The sequence below is a fragment of the Oryzias melastigma genome, linkage group LG10 (assembly GCF_002922805.2).
Source record: "Oryzias melastigma strain HK-1 linkage group LG10, ASM292280v2, whole genome shotgun sequence".
In the NCBI taxonomy this organism is placed as follows: Eukaryota; Metazoa; Chordata; class Actinopteri; order Beloniformes; family Adrianichthyidae; genus Oryzias; species Oryzias melastigma.
In genome coordinates, this window is record NC_050521.1 from 25,637,399 (window position 1) to 25,651,611 (window position 14,213).

The window sequence follows — 14,213 nt, forward strand, 5'->3', positions numbered from 1 at the left end:
GTTTTTTCTTCTTCATTATGCATTTTTTGGCCCCTGCGACTTATACTCCGGTGCGACTTATAGTCCGAAAAATACGGTATATATATTAAGGATTTTAAAGTCCCACTCCAATGATACATTTTGTGTTTTTGACATGTTCTTGAAACATTCCTCGCATAATGGAGGACATGTGTACAATAATTTAAGATTAAAACGGGGTTCCTATGTATTACTTGATTCAAATACTGTTGGATCAGAAGCAGATGAAATTCCATCAGCAGCTTTACTGTTAACCCTTCTGCTCACCCAGCCATGCTTACATTAAAAGTGGGGTCATCTGGACCCCACAAGACCGTTTTTCAAGACTTATTTTCAATGATTGTTGATCTTGGTGTCCAATGACAGACAAGAAGTCTTGTCCGCCTTTGTCATGAAAGGGCTAACACCTTAATGTAAAGGTGAAGTCATTTGACCCCATAAGAGAGCACAAGACCTAAAGAGTTTATGTTAAATACAAGAAATTTATAGCTTAGTAGATTAGTTCCAGGATATGTATTTTACTCTTTCTGGCCAGAGTGAGATGATGTTTTGACAAATATGTCCAGGGTCAGATTAAGACGTTGAGATTTAGGCGTGGGTGGGCAGTCATGAACAGTGTCTTGAACATGACCAGTGTCTACATGGATTGATAACTGAGCATAGGAGAGAAGTGGCATATGTGAAACTGAAATTTGGGTAAAAGATGTCAGGGTTTAAAGACAAGCAACTTAAACACATGACTCGACATGACCTGTGATATTTGAATGAGTTGAAACTACTCCATCATTCTGTCTGGAGTAATGATAGAAGGAATCTTTGATTCCTGACTGAACATGTAAACATTGTCAAATGACCATGAGATGATGACAGTAAGCACCACAGGAAGTCCCAAACAATGTCATCCTTCTAAGGTCAAGCAAAGGGGCCACTTTGGTAGGTACACCTTGCTAGTACCTGGTTGCCTCCAGAACTGCCTTCCTTCTTGATGGCATAGATTCAACAAGGTACTGGAAACATTCCTCAGAGAGTTTGGTTCATATTTACATGATAGCATCACTCAGTGGCTGCAGATTTGTCTGTTTCACATCGTTGATGCCGATCTCCTGATCCACCACATCCCAAAGGTGATCTTTTGGGTTTATATCTGGTGACTGTGGAGGCCATTTGAGTTCAGAACTCATTGTCATGTTCAAGAAACCAGTCTGAGATGATTCCAGCTTTATGACATGGAGCCTTGTCCTCCTTGAAGTAGCCTTCAGAAGATAGAAGAAGATAGTACACTGTGGTTACAAAGGGATGGACATGGTCAACAACCATACCTAGGTAGGCTTTGGCGTTATAACCATACTTAATGGGGGTCCTAAGGGGTCCAACATGTGCGAAAAAATATCTCCAACAACATTAGTTGACCTAAATAGCCTAAACTGTTAATTCGCCGAATTCTGAGCCTCCTATCCAAGTATTGAAATATGAATCAGGAGTGTATTTTGTTGTAGTGACTTCAATGAAAAAAAAAAAAAGTGCTGAAAACATGCTGATGCTGAGTAACCCAGACAAACCAATCACTAAAACATTGGCAATGACAGACAATCCTGTTCTCCAAAATTTGACCTGCTTCTATCTTCATCCTGACGCTGCCTTACATCCTGACTGAATCTGTACATGACTCCAGAGAGTCCATGTTACCATGCTGATGCATAATCAATAGGACAAGCACTTTCCAAATAGGGTTTTAACTTTTATTGAGCTTGTGCGAGAATGAGCGGCCCATTCTGTATACATGTGATGCTGAGCTCTTAGACCACGGCGCATTTTGTCAGGGATTCAGACACTTTTATGGCTGGCTTTTGCTCACTATGATGAAATTTGTGGGTAAGAGAGTTTAGCTGCCCCTAAATCGATACGCAAAAAGGTCTCACCGCAAAGAATTCCATACAGAATAACATATCTCTATGCTGTTTTCAAGAAGAGTCTAATGATGTTCATCAAGAAATTTCTGGATAACATAATTTTTGTTATTTTATTGTCTCTTTCCTTTCATAAATATGAGTTATTTTTTAAACAAACAATGACATAGCACCTATCTTCCATACCTTTGTTGATCTGCTCAGTTGTGGAACGACTATTGATCGTGAAAGTTTTCAGGCCAAAGGTCTACGGGGTACCCAGAATAAACCGGTGTTTGCTCAAGAAAATGCAAAGTCCCCTAAGAAAAGCTGTTATCCCACACTCTCCCCTCTACTTACCAGGATTTCAAAGTGCCTGAAATGTCTGCAGAGATGGCTCCTGCCCAAGTGTTGATATACGCTGTAGGGGTGGGAAGGAAAGAAACCGTGTGTCAGACAGCTGCTCCAGCCTGAAAAGCAGAGAGGAAGCCTCAGGGAAAAACCGCAGTTTGCTGAAGAAAACCTGCCAGTCAGCAGGTTAGCTTCACAAACTCAGTTACCATGGTAGCAGTTACCATGGTCGTGGCACCATAGTAACTGCATTAGGTTTTAAGGAACTTTTTTTTTTTCTTCCAGGATTAACATCTCAAACAGATAACACATCTATTGTAGTAAATTATGAATGTATCTCAAAATGACCTGGAAGTTTGAAGTTCTTCAAAGTAGCAGATGTTTGTTCTGAGATTAAATTGAGACCTAGAAAGGGTCTATTTTAGATTCATAAAATTCTAAGAAGATGGTAACTTCTACAAGAAATATGTTTTTAAAAAAGTCGATGTTTGGAAAAAAGTTTGGAAAACATTATATATCTTAAAAAGTGATAGGTTTACAACACTGACAAAATGGATTTAAACCCACTAATTTATCCTGAACCTGTCAGGGGAAAGAAAAAAATATGCTTTGACATATATTCATGCACTTCAGTGGTAAAGAACACAGCTCTTGGATTCATGACTACCAAGGACAATCAGTGTTTTTTTTTTTTTTTTTTTTTTAAGGGCATATACTCTGCAAGATTAACTTTTTGAGCTTTAATATGTGTTATGATGTTCATTCCTAACTATTAATAACCCCAAAGTTGTATTTTTTTATCAATGAATGCATTTCTAAGCATTCCTATTAAAACCAGCACTCTGAGCACCAGCCCCTTTTAACTCAGAAAAATGAGCAAGTTCTCACGAGCTGATGTCACAAAGTGAGAAAAGTCCCTTTCAGGACGAGTCTACACTGCCAGCACCACCCCCAGGCTAACTAACCCCAGGCTCACACGGCTAGCATTACAGATCCGATGCGAGCCCTGCAGTCTTTACGTAACTTTAAAAGTGCAAGATGAAATCCCACTGCAGGCGCTCACGTCCTGCGTTTGCGGTCAGGCCTCTACGTCGCTGTGAATCGGTGTGGTTGGGTTTGCGGGTGAAACACAGACCCAAGGCCGGCTCTAGAATGATGTCATGAAATGGGTGGCACCCCCAACTATAGACCGTTAATATGAACTGGACATAACATATGTTGAGGTCCCCTATTGGAAATGCATTACCTCCAGCCCTCGCTAAATCAGGCCAGAGCCTTCACCGTCACCTCCTGATACGTCTACCGCCATATTGCAACAGATTGCCGCCCCTCGACAGCGATTAGTCGGAGTCACGTTTTAGAGCAACTAGTGCCGCCAATCATGAGTGAGCTTGTTCCAGCTTGTTCAAAGTCTACACCTCCCCCACTGAAAGCAGATCGGGATAATCTGTCAATCAAATGTTTGAGGCGGGGCCAGCGGGAACCACATGCTTATACTGAAGCATCTGATTAGTCAGTTTATAACTTGAATAACTGGCAATAAAGAAGAAATATCTTTAAAAAATAGGATTATAAAGAATGTGTTAAGAAGGAAGCATTAGAGCAAAAAATGGTTATTCTGACAAATAAAATGTCTATTTCTGTCTATTTCTATTGGACAACCACTGGTACTTCCTATTTAGAACACGAGAGCAAAGGGTTACGGTGTCTGTTGATATTCATGTCAATGCCCAGAACCAGTGAAAGGCAGAGCCTCAGAGATCGAGGTGTCGAAAAACTGAGGAGAATAACTTATATTTCATAAAGAATGTGTTAATCCAAAGGTGATATATGGTCTTTTATGGGGATACAGTTTGTGTATTAGTGTCCAAATAGTTTTATCTTGTTTGCACATATTTATGTATGACCAAGTACAAAAACTGAAGGAAATTCAGATTACTGCATTGCCCACCTATTTTAACCAAATCCCATCCTAATTATGAGAAAATAATCACTTTCTTTTTAATATTTGGGTGTAATTGTTACCCGAATGTCTCAAGAGTTTACTAAAATCCACAAACTTTTTGACCACCTTTATTATGTTTGTCAGGATCTGAAGATTTGGACCCAAAATGCAGAAGGCCAGCCTTGATGGTAGGAGGTGAACACCTTAATGAAAAGTCTCACAGTGTGACAAAAGCATGAAATAAAAGGGCGACTGTGCAGGAGATCTGGCCTTTTATGGAGGGGTACTATGAATATTGTGCCCTTTGTTTTTTTTTTTTCTTTGTTTCATCTCAGTTTTGTTTTTTTTCCTCCTCTGATGTTCTGTGTTCAGATTCCCCCCGTCGGTCACACCAGGTTCAGGTCATCAATTATACCCGCAGCTGTCTTCATTGAGGTTAATGATCCTCGGTGTATTTAAGGATCCGATTTTCAAGTTATTCATCTTGTTACCCTTTTCATTTCTCCCTTGTTTCACAGTTTGTTCATGTTGAAGTTTATTATGAGATCTTTCCACCTCAGGCTTAATCTCCTGTATTTTGGGTCCTGAGATGTCTTTGCATTTAAGCAATTACTGAGGAAAACTATGAGCTGCCTTTCAAGGCAAACTAAAATGTGAAGATTGCAAATGTGGTTGAAAACAAAACAATTTTTTTCAGTTTATAATTTTGAGTCCCAATCAGATTTGAAGATATTTTCTGCACATTTGAACATTGAAACAGATTTAACTGCTCATTTTCTCTTTCCTGCATTTTCGTTTATTCTCATTAAAATAACTGAGCTCAAGCGTGTCCTGCCAGGACTTTAAAACCGCATCGGATCAGAAACACAGATGGACATATTAATTAATGAACCATATATGGTTTCAATAACAGAAAGTGTCTTGAGTTACTTGTAGAGTCAAACATGGTTGAGATGTAAAGAGCTGGTGAAAGTGTCTCAGACCATTAGGATCCAGAAGGTAGAAGGACCAGTATTTTATCCTAGACTTTCTGTTTGTTAGACTTTAAGTTTGCTCTGTTGTTCAATCTTTGGCAACCCCTCCATCAGTAAATAGCTTTTCTGTGTCGGCCCCCAAACTGAGCAACTCTGAGGAAACAGCTGAACTCGCCGTTCGGTGAATGACAGGCTCGCATCGAAGCCGTCTTATTCCACACTACAGTTTAGACTTTTTAGATTTTGTCTAATGCTGCGTCACACTGGCACTTTAAAAAAAGTGCTTTTGTCTCTAAAAATAAGATGTGCAGGTTTAAAGAGCAACTCTGATAATATTTTGATCTTTTTGATAAACCTCCCCACTGGTTTGTTTGATTAGGATTATGCAATTTTTTTTTGTCAAAATAGGAAAAAGTTATTTCTAGAATATAAACTCTGTAGAGCGGCAGGAGTTCATTAGAAATTTGCCTCTGGGGAACAACCCCGCCTCCCCCTCCCATCACCCATAACTGAGAGCTCACTCTTCTCGTGCTCTCCCCCTAGCTTATACAGCCCCTCACACCTTTAACCGAACATCATCGGTGCAAGAAAAGGGTGAGAGATAATGGAGCTATCCAGTCATACAGGTTGGAGTCAGATGCTAACTATGAGGAAAACAGATGAAGAGGTGAAAATAAAACCAAAACTGAACGTGGATCTGTTTGTCTGCAAGTGGAGGGAGGGAGCTCGAAGCCCACCAATTGTAGTTACTACATAACTACAAGCTTTTTAAAATATTATTTTTCCAGCTGCTCCTGATTCACATCAATTTGAATACAGAATTACTCAGATATGCAATTTTAAGTTTATTTTCTTTATCAATGTCTTCAGAAAAATGCTCAATTTTCCTCTAGGTGGGTCTTTACTGCCCCTACAGGGATGAGAACAGAATCAAGTCTGTCCATTAGATTAGTTGGTGTTTTAGGAGAACGTTTTCTTGTTTTTGCCTCATTTTTTTTCTGGAACTTCTCCTGTTGTGTCGTCTGTTTTTCTTCCTGTTTGAGTGTCTTCTTCTCAGATTTCCCTTTGCAGTCTGACTAATGTACTTTCTCCATGTGACTCATGTGTTCCCTAAACTTTTTATTTTTTCTTTAGCTTTTTTGTTTCAATGATTCATTACTATTGTATTCATCCATTTAATGTCACTTGCCTTTTGCTCCTTCTGCTATTTTTTTGCAAGAGGTCAACAAATATTTGATCAACTTAGTAAAATACAATGTGATGTCTTAACACGCTTTCAATTTGGTCTGTGCATTTCTTTTAAGAAATGACTACAAACTAAAGTGCAGCACCTCATAGTCTGGATTCATTTAATTCCATTTAAGATGTTTGTTGTGATTCGTATGACAGTTTTTAGGTGCGGACTGGGTCTGCAGGCTGTTTACTTTAGTGATAAGTAGTGCATGGTTTGTACAATTTATTGTGCATATTTGTCACTTCAGATACATTTTTCCCATTTTTTTATGTAATAAAAATATCAGAATTTGGGGTAACTTTTCAAATCAATACTCTTTTCAAATACAAGTTTAGCCATTTTCTTTTTAAAAAATACTAGATCTCCCCCCCCCCCCTTCATATACAAACATAGCAGCATTCTGGTGTTTTCTTCATTCATGTCTAATCTATAAATGTAGTCTTTACAGTAACAAAATGTGAAAGTTCTTCAATATATTATAATAATTCTTGCTGATGATTTGCTTGGATAACTTTCTTAGTGACTATGATTCTTGATCTTGATTCCCAAAGATTAGAAACATAAACAAATGACAGACTGAGGGTTCTTAGAACGTATTTAATTTGTAAAAGTTGTTTTTATTCGTCAAACTCAGTGACTACAAAACATAAGTCTGTTTCACAGTAAGTTTTAAATTTATTTTAATATATTTTCATGTTCCCTACTGTGGAGTTGGTTTTGAGATACAGAAATGCCATCAGCTAATAAAATGCATAATCCATCATGTTATTGACATGCCTGTTTGTTTTGCTCTTGTGCAGGACTGGTGACGTGATCCGGCAGAGTGAAGTGAAACGCAGTCGTATTCATTATTATTGCTCATCATGTTTGCCAGATTACAAGTGACAGGCTGCACCTGTCCTGTTGGAAAATGACACCCCCCTCTTTGGAGTACCGTTATTAGATCACGTTAGTCGTTATGGAAATGAACGGGAAGCATCTGGGGTAATACATTTATGCATGCCCGCAAGCCCCCACCCATTCACCCACCCCCACCTTACAATACAAAAAGTTCAGTTCACAGTCAAGTGAACCAAGTTTCTCGTTTGTCATGGCAAAATAATGATAAAGTGAAAAACATTTTCCTGTTTTAGATATCCGTTTGTTACTCAGTCAGTTACTCCCAAATGAATACAAAAATCTATCTTTTTCTGACTTTGAATAAAAAAAATCACCTATATACTTTAATTTCAACCATGTATTTATTTATTCAATTATTTTTTTTTAGGAAATGCAAAGTATTTCCATCCAACTTTTCTTTTTCTTTCAACAAAATAAAGTTCTATGAAAGAGATCAGATCAAACAGATTCTCATTCCCAACGTGTCATGTATTGACTCATGCTGAAGGACCACACCTGTCAAAACTTACGTTTTGGATGTCCCCAACTCTTCATTTTTTTGATGTGGTGGCTCTTCCAATTAAATCAGGGTCCCAAGCCGCAAACTGAGACGCGTAGCACTGGAGCCCTAATCTTAACACGGACAAGACTATACCAAATAGTACTGGAACTGGGCCCGTGGTACCGCTTTGCACACCAGGTTATGGTGGTACCACCCTCAAGGACCAGTTCACGTCTGACTAAACCCCTAATGCTGGAACAGGAACAGGCAGCTTGACAAAAAACGGGGAACCCAGAATGTCAAAAAGTGACGCAGAGGCTCCAGTCGTCAATATGGGAATGAGAATATTTTTGGTCAAAACGATCAAAGTTGATTTTGTAAAGCCAAGACGCAGACTGACTGTTTAGAACCAACTCAAAAACAGTTTAGTTGCTGTTTTTCCATCCAAGTCAAAATATGACACCATGAAGTTGTATTCAGCCTGTGATAAACAGAGTTTCATGAACACACATCCAGCCGGTACATGATGTTCACACCGGACCAGCACTGGTCAAGCAGGAAGTGACAGGGAGGGGGGTTCTGGCACTTGTTCGCCATCAGTTGATAGTCTCAGTACACCAAGGCAAAGTAATGATGGCAATTTTGGAGTGGTTTGCACCTCCATGCTATCAAAAGGACGCCACCCTCACTTCACTATCAAATCCCTGATTGGTTTAAGACAAGCTTTGTCGCAATTGTTCATAGAGCCCATGACCGAACTTGAAAACTTGCCATGATCGCACTCTTGTAAACTATGTTCTTAATATGTCGTCCATCATGAGAAACGAACATGTTAAAATCACCAAAACGTTTTCATCAGAGTGGATCTTTAAAGATAACCCAAAACCTCTTTGTCACAGCTGTTGTCAATCAGACAACTAATTAGAGTTGACTGAATTCTGTCCATAATTTGTTGGTGTAACAGCTCATCTGGACCAATCAAACCCCGCCTACTAAATTTAAACGTCAATCAAACTCGGAAGTACCAAATGTTGCAATACTTCAAATGACCACTCGAGGTTGGTTTCCCTTCGTCCTTATGCATGTCCTCCACTAGAAAAATGTATTTTTAAAAGCATATTTTTTCTTGGATTGGGTCTTTAACAGAAGGGCTGTCTCCACCGGGTTTCTGCAGGTCCGTCCGGTCCAGCTCCTGCATCTCTGTAGACTTCTGTCCTCGCTCATTACCCTGCTTCGCCCTTCCTCTCTAAGCTCCTCAGTCTGTTCTTTCCCCTTTTGTGCCTCCTTCCCTTCTCACCATGAAGTGATCTGTACTTTCAGAGCCCTTCACATTGAAGCCACCGCTGTGGTTCTCCAGCCCAGAGAAACCCACAGGGATCTCCACAAATATCAGTCTCCTCAGAAAGGCGATACTCTGTATCTTCTCATTTTCTATCAGCTCTGTCCATACAGCTGCTGCTGTTCTCCACAGAATGTCAGAGATAACCATCAGGGACTGGGAGCATCAGCACAAACACACACTTTCCCTCTTGAATGTAAAGGAAACACACACAGAGGTGACAGGCAACTTGCAGAGCGACAGAGCCCGACTGATTAGGCTGCTGGAGAAACGCCGTCTGTACATGATATAACAACATTGTGTAGCGGCTGTATGTGGGGGTCTTGAGGTGGGTGTACTGGATGTGTCACAGTGTGGATGGGAAGCAGGGAGGGACAAACAGCAGGTCTCTTGATGGGGATCAAACCTGAGAAGCAAAATCCTGTACATCAAATCAGCTCATTCATTTTTTAAACGGTTAAGATCAGTTTTGGAACTGAAGGGCGTCTATGTGATGGTTGGAGGTTTTTACAACCGTGTATTAAAAGTGACACCCTTGTGGCTTTAGCTCCTCTCTCAGGTCACTCATGGTGGGATTTGCTTTTGTTAGTAATGCGGTTTGATGCTTCAGGGTCTGACGGTTTGCAGTGGCTACTAAAAGTGATTTTTAAAATAAACGCACTGCATATGGTCGAATACTTATAGAAAATATAATATGAATGCTACAGACATTTTTTTTATTTTTATTTTTCTCAGCACTGACTGTTCTGTTCCAATTCCAGATTCATCCACAACATACAGTCCTGATGAATGTTGAGAAAAATAAAAGGACTTCAATTTGACCAGCTTCAAGTAAATAAAGGACAAAGTGTTTGTTCCAAACACAGAAAGGATTAGGCTAAAGTAATGGGAGTTTGGCTTGGTTCCGCCACTTCCTGACACTTTCTGACTAATGGATTGGAGCTAAATAAGCACAGAGTTTCCAGCAAAATATTGCAAAAAAATCTGCTTAAATCCTCATAGCTGCACAAAACTAATTAGCCGAACACTGCTTTGAATACAGTCATGCTCCTATGCTCCTAAAATAATGTTGAAACTCTGATTTTCTCGAGCAAAATGTTTACAGTTGTGAATCAGGATGCCTATTTTACGAGTAAAACGTAAATATTTGCATTAATTACTAATAAAACTGTAAAGTCAGATAACAATGGGCTACCTAATGTACTAATATTGAATAATCTGGTCCTGACTAAGATAAAAATAAATAACTGGTGGGTGTTCTTAGTTTAACAGGCGACACGTCTTTTCACCCTGTGCAGTCGTGCAGCTGCTTTTCAACCATACTGGAAAACATGTTTTATGGTCTGTTTCAGAGGATAATTAGGGAATAATTAGTTTGCGTCTGCCACACAAAAGTGTGCATAAATAATGACAGGGAGGGATAAAGTAATTAGAAGTAAGTAATGAAATGGGAAGAGGATGTAATCTATTCTATATTGCATTCTTATCAATGAAATTTGACCTGCAGCATGGAGTGACACAATTCAGTTTATTAAATTACTTCTTGGTTATTGCTATTTCTTTTAAATGTGTTTCATGTTGAATTTCTATTTGTTTTTTTGTGTGTTAAAGTCACCACACAGATTATATCATGTTAATTCGGAGATGAGTGTAATTCAGAAATAAAAAACTTAAAATAAAAGTTAAGTCTTAGTCATGACAGCCCTTACGGGTGGACACAGGCTGTCTGAAGGGTAAAAAAATGGTCAAACCTGTACGGAACATGCAGGTGGCCTAGAAGACGTATTGAGATCGTCGACCACTAGCTGAGTGAAAATATGCATGGTGCGGACGACCGGTTATGACCGCTAACACAAGACATAAGAGGGGAATAGGTGACACTCAGGTGTGTCGTACAGATTTTTTTTAAATCTTTATGATCCTTCCCAAATTTCTTGGACTGAACCCTGACCGTAAGAAATTAGACTTTAACAGTGCAGTTTTATGGACACTCAAGTATGACGTGCGTGCAGCATTTGTCAGGAAAGGGTCAGTTTCTTTGGTATTCTGTTTAGTCCCACTCTGTTATTTGGTGCAGTTTGTTAATTTAGTCAGTGAAGCTGTAGGGGTGAACAGCCATTTTCTGTAGTAAATCTTTTCTCCTGTTTCTGTTAGTCCAAGGAGGTTAGTGTTTGTCATTCTTGTCCCTTTTTTTGCAGGTAAGCTCCCTGGGTTGAGTTAGTTGAGGTTCGTATATTTTGGCCTTGGTTCACCCTGAAGTCTTTTTCTTCACGTTTGAGTTATTGAATTGTTTTATTTTTATTTTTTTGTAAATAAAGTTTTTTTTTTTTTATAGAGTCAATTCTGTTGTTTTGTTACATATTTTAGCTTTATGCTATGCCTCAGACCCCTGGACAAAATGGGGCGATCAACAGACGAAGGCTTTCACCGATTCTGAATTCCTGCTCTAAATCAGCTGATTGTGGGTCAAATCAAACTGCAGATGTAGCTCTGATTAAATCCCACTTTATTTTATGTCTGGGCATCCTTGAGCTGCTGGTTAACATCTGCTGACGCGCCAGCATGAGTCAAGAATGAAGGTAATTTGTTCTGTGAAGCCTGCCAGGTGGACAAAAGCAGAGGCTAAGTTCTCTTTAATAATCTAAATCACAACCGAGGCAGCAGCCAGGAGATCTCATTCCATCCAGCTGGCTGCAGATGCATGCAGGGCTTCTTTAAAATGCTGCTGTTCTGGAGGTCGCTGCTCATCTGAGCAGAAGACATGAAAAAAGGATAAAGACTGCAACAAGGACGGCTGGCAAGTAAAGGCTGGTGTGATCTAAAAGCAGTTGTTCTCAAATGTGTTAGACTGAGACGAAGCTCGTTCAGGCCAATACTTAAAAATATTTGATGTTGATCTTGGAGGCAGAAGTGACGTCTACATCTCTATTCTGACAGATGTTTTGTCTCCAAAGACTTCAAATGTAGCTGTTTCCATGGACACGACCTTAAAGAAGTTTTCCTGTCAATCGTTTAGAGTGGGCTTTACAACAAATGTCTCTGACTCTTAAGTTGCATCCGTTAAAAAATATAAAAAAAAAAATATGCTTTTGAGTTTGTCTCATCAAAGAAAGTCCAGTTACTTTTTAAAGTGGCTCTAAAGCCGCTTTTGTAGACCTGATGTTCAGGCCACATAAAGATGGACATTTTATCCTTAAATCTGATCTATGGACAATTAAAAAAAGACAAACAATCCACTTTGTTTTTCAGCATTAAACAAATATGACAAATAGCAGCCTATAAATGTCGCTAACTTCTCTTATTAGTAGGTTTTGTTTACAGAAAAGATCCAAATTTTTATATTTCTGTTTTGTCAGCATCCTCTGACACTTGTATTGACTCACTGACGTCCCCAGTTTATTTTAACTGTCTTTTGGGAAAATTTGACTTGATTAAAATCCTGGATTTTAATAAATAGTTTAATATTGACAGGTAAATACCATGTGAAGGAGACATCAAACAGCCGATCAGTATGAGAACCTGAAAAGTACAACGTACCAAGGACTCAAACCTTCAATCTCACCCTTTTAGTTTTACATTATGCCTTTTTTTCAGTGTTTTTCTTACACAAACAGTGCAGCTAGATTTTTTTTTTTATTTATGACTGAAGGATCTGGTGGGCAAATACATTTGGTTTTTGCAGCAAACAAGTCCATAAAAGCTATTAAAGCTTAAAAAGATAAAAATCAATCTTGTCCTAGAAACAGCAGCTTGTTGGGACTTTTTTTCTGCATCTCTATCAAAAAGCTCTTAAAAAAACAGTTATCGACTCCATATTAAAATATAGAATCAATAAAGTTTTTCTCTGTTTTATACACATTCTCTTCATCAGTATGATCTTTGATTTTGGGAAATAAAAAAAGAGTTTCTGTTATACAACCCCAAAAAATGTCCTATTAAATGGATGAATGGCCTGAGAAAAATGGATAAATAAATAAATCAAAATGCACCTGAAGAATTTATTTATTCATTTTCTTGGCCGCTTTTTCCCTTTCGGGGTCGCGGGGTGCTGGAGCCTAACTCGGCTACTGAAGGGCGAAGGCGGGGTTCAAAGGCGGCATCAAACCCTCTGCTCCCATGTTTGACTGGAGTTTGGTAATTATTCTTCACAATAAACATCTTAAAGTGTGTATCCAATAGTTGTTGTGCTGAAAACATGTCCAACTTTATAATCAAATTACCGTCATTCTGCAGACTGTGAGTTTCTACTTTATTTGTTTCTGTCCTGCTAAAATAAATCAGCGATTAAGAAAACACAAACTTTAAAAAGAAGCATGAAAAGGGTACAAAGCTGCTGATAAAGTTGATAAATGACTTTGGCTTCCGTGTTTCTAAGGTTGTTGTTTGAAACTTTTCATTTAAGTATAACAGGCTAAAATAAATGGAGCTGTTAGCGCCACTCCATGTATAATTAGATTCCTGATCCGCGGTTCATTCTGGCTGACAGTGGTGGTGTCAGCCAGTGCAGTTTGTTCCTCCAAGACACTGAGCAACACAGACTGGTTTTCCTGCAGCTAGAAGCCATCAGAACACTTAATAACTGATTATGAGTGATCTAATCCCCTCCATGGGAGCGCTCTCCCACTCTTTCACTGGATGCTGTACGAAGCTCCGCCGCTGAAGAGGAAGATCATGCAGCATTTAGGTTGGTGTGTGGAGAGACACTGGAAAAAATAAGTGTAAAAAATTGATGTTAAAAATTTCCTCCTAATGTATTTGATTCCCACTTTTTTTTTTGTAAAAATACCTCAACAAAACCGCTAAAAAATGGCTTAATTTGAGTCACTCATGGGTCACTTATCCTACTTTTTGCAGAAAAAATGGCCCAAAAAAAAAAAAGAAAAACTTAAAATTTTCACAATCTGTTTGTTTTTAAAGCTCTATTAGATATCACTCACCTAAATGAGTGAAATTTGTTCTCTGCATCTGATTCATCTTCTGTGGAAGTGGTGAGCTGCAGACGCAGCCATTTGGTATTTGAGATGACTTGATTGTGGATTTGTAATCATAACCTTATAGGGCGGACACTCTACCACAAGGTCACTG

The 14,213-nt window shown here is 38.9% G+C and overlaps 1 long non-coding RNA gene across 2 annotated transcripts in view; it reads right to left on the minus strand.

Annotated features, from left to right (window-relative positions):
• The window catches only part of LOC118599261, a 49,626-nt gene extending 46,937 nt beyond the window's left edge, over window positions 1–2,689 (minus strand). The window contains exon 1 of one of the 2 annotated variants that reach the window (XR_004948560.1): window positions 2,265–2,689. This is a non-coding gene — a long non-coding RNA (uncharacterized LOC118599261). The remainder of the gene's footprint in view (window positions 1–2,264) is intronic. The other variant, XR_004948561.1, reaches the window with a different exon arrangement.
• Window positions 2,690–14,213: the final 11,524 nt, after the last annotated feature.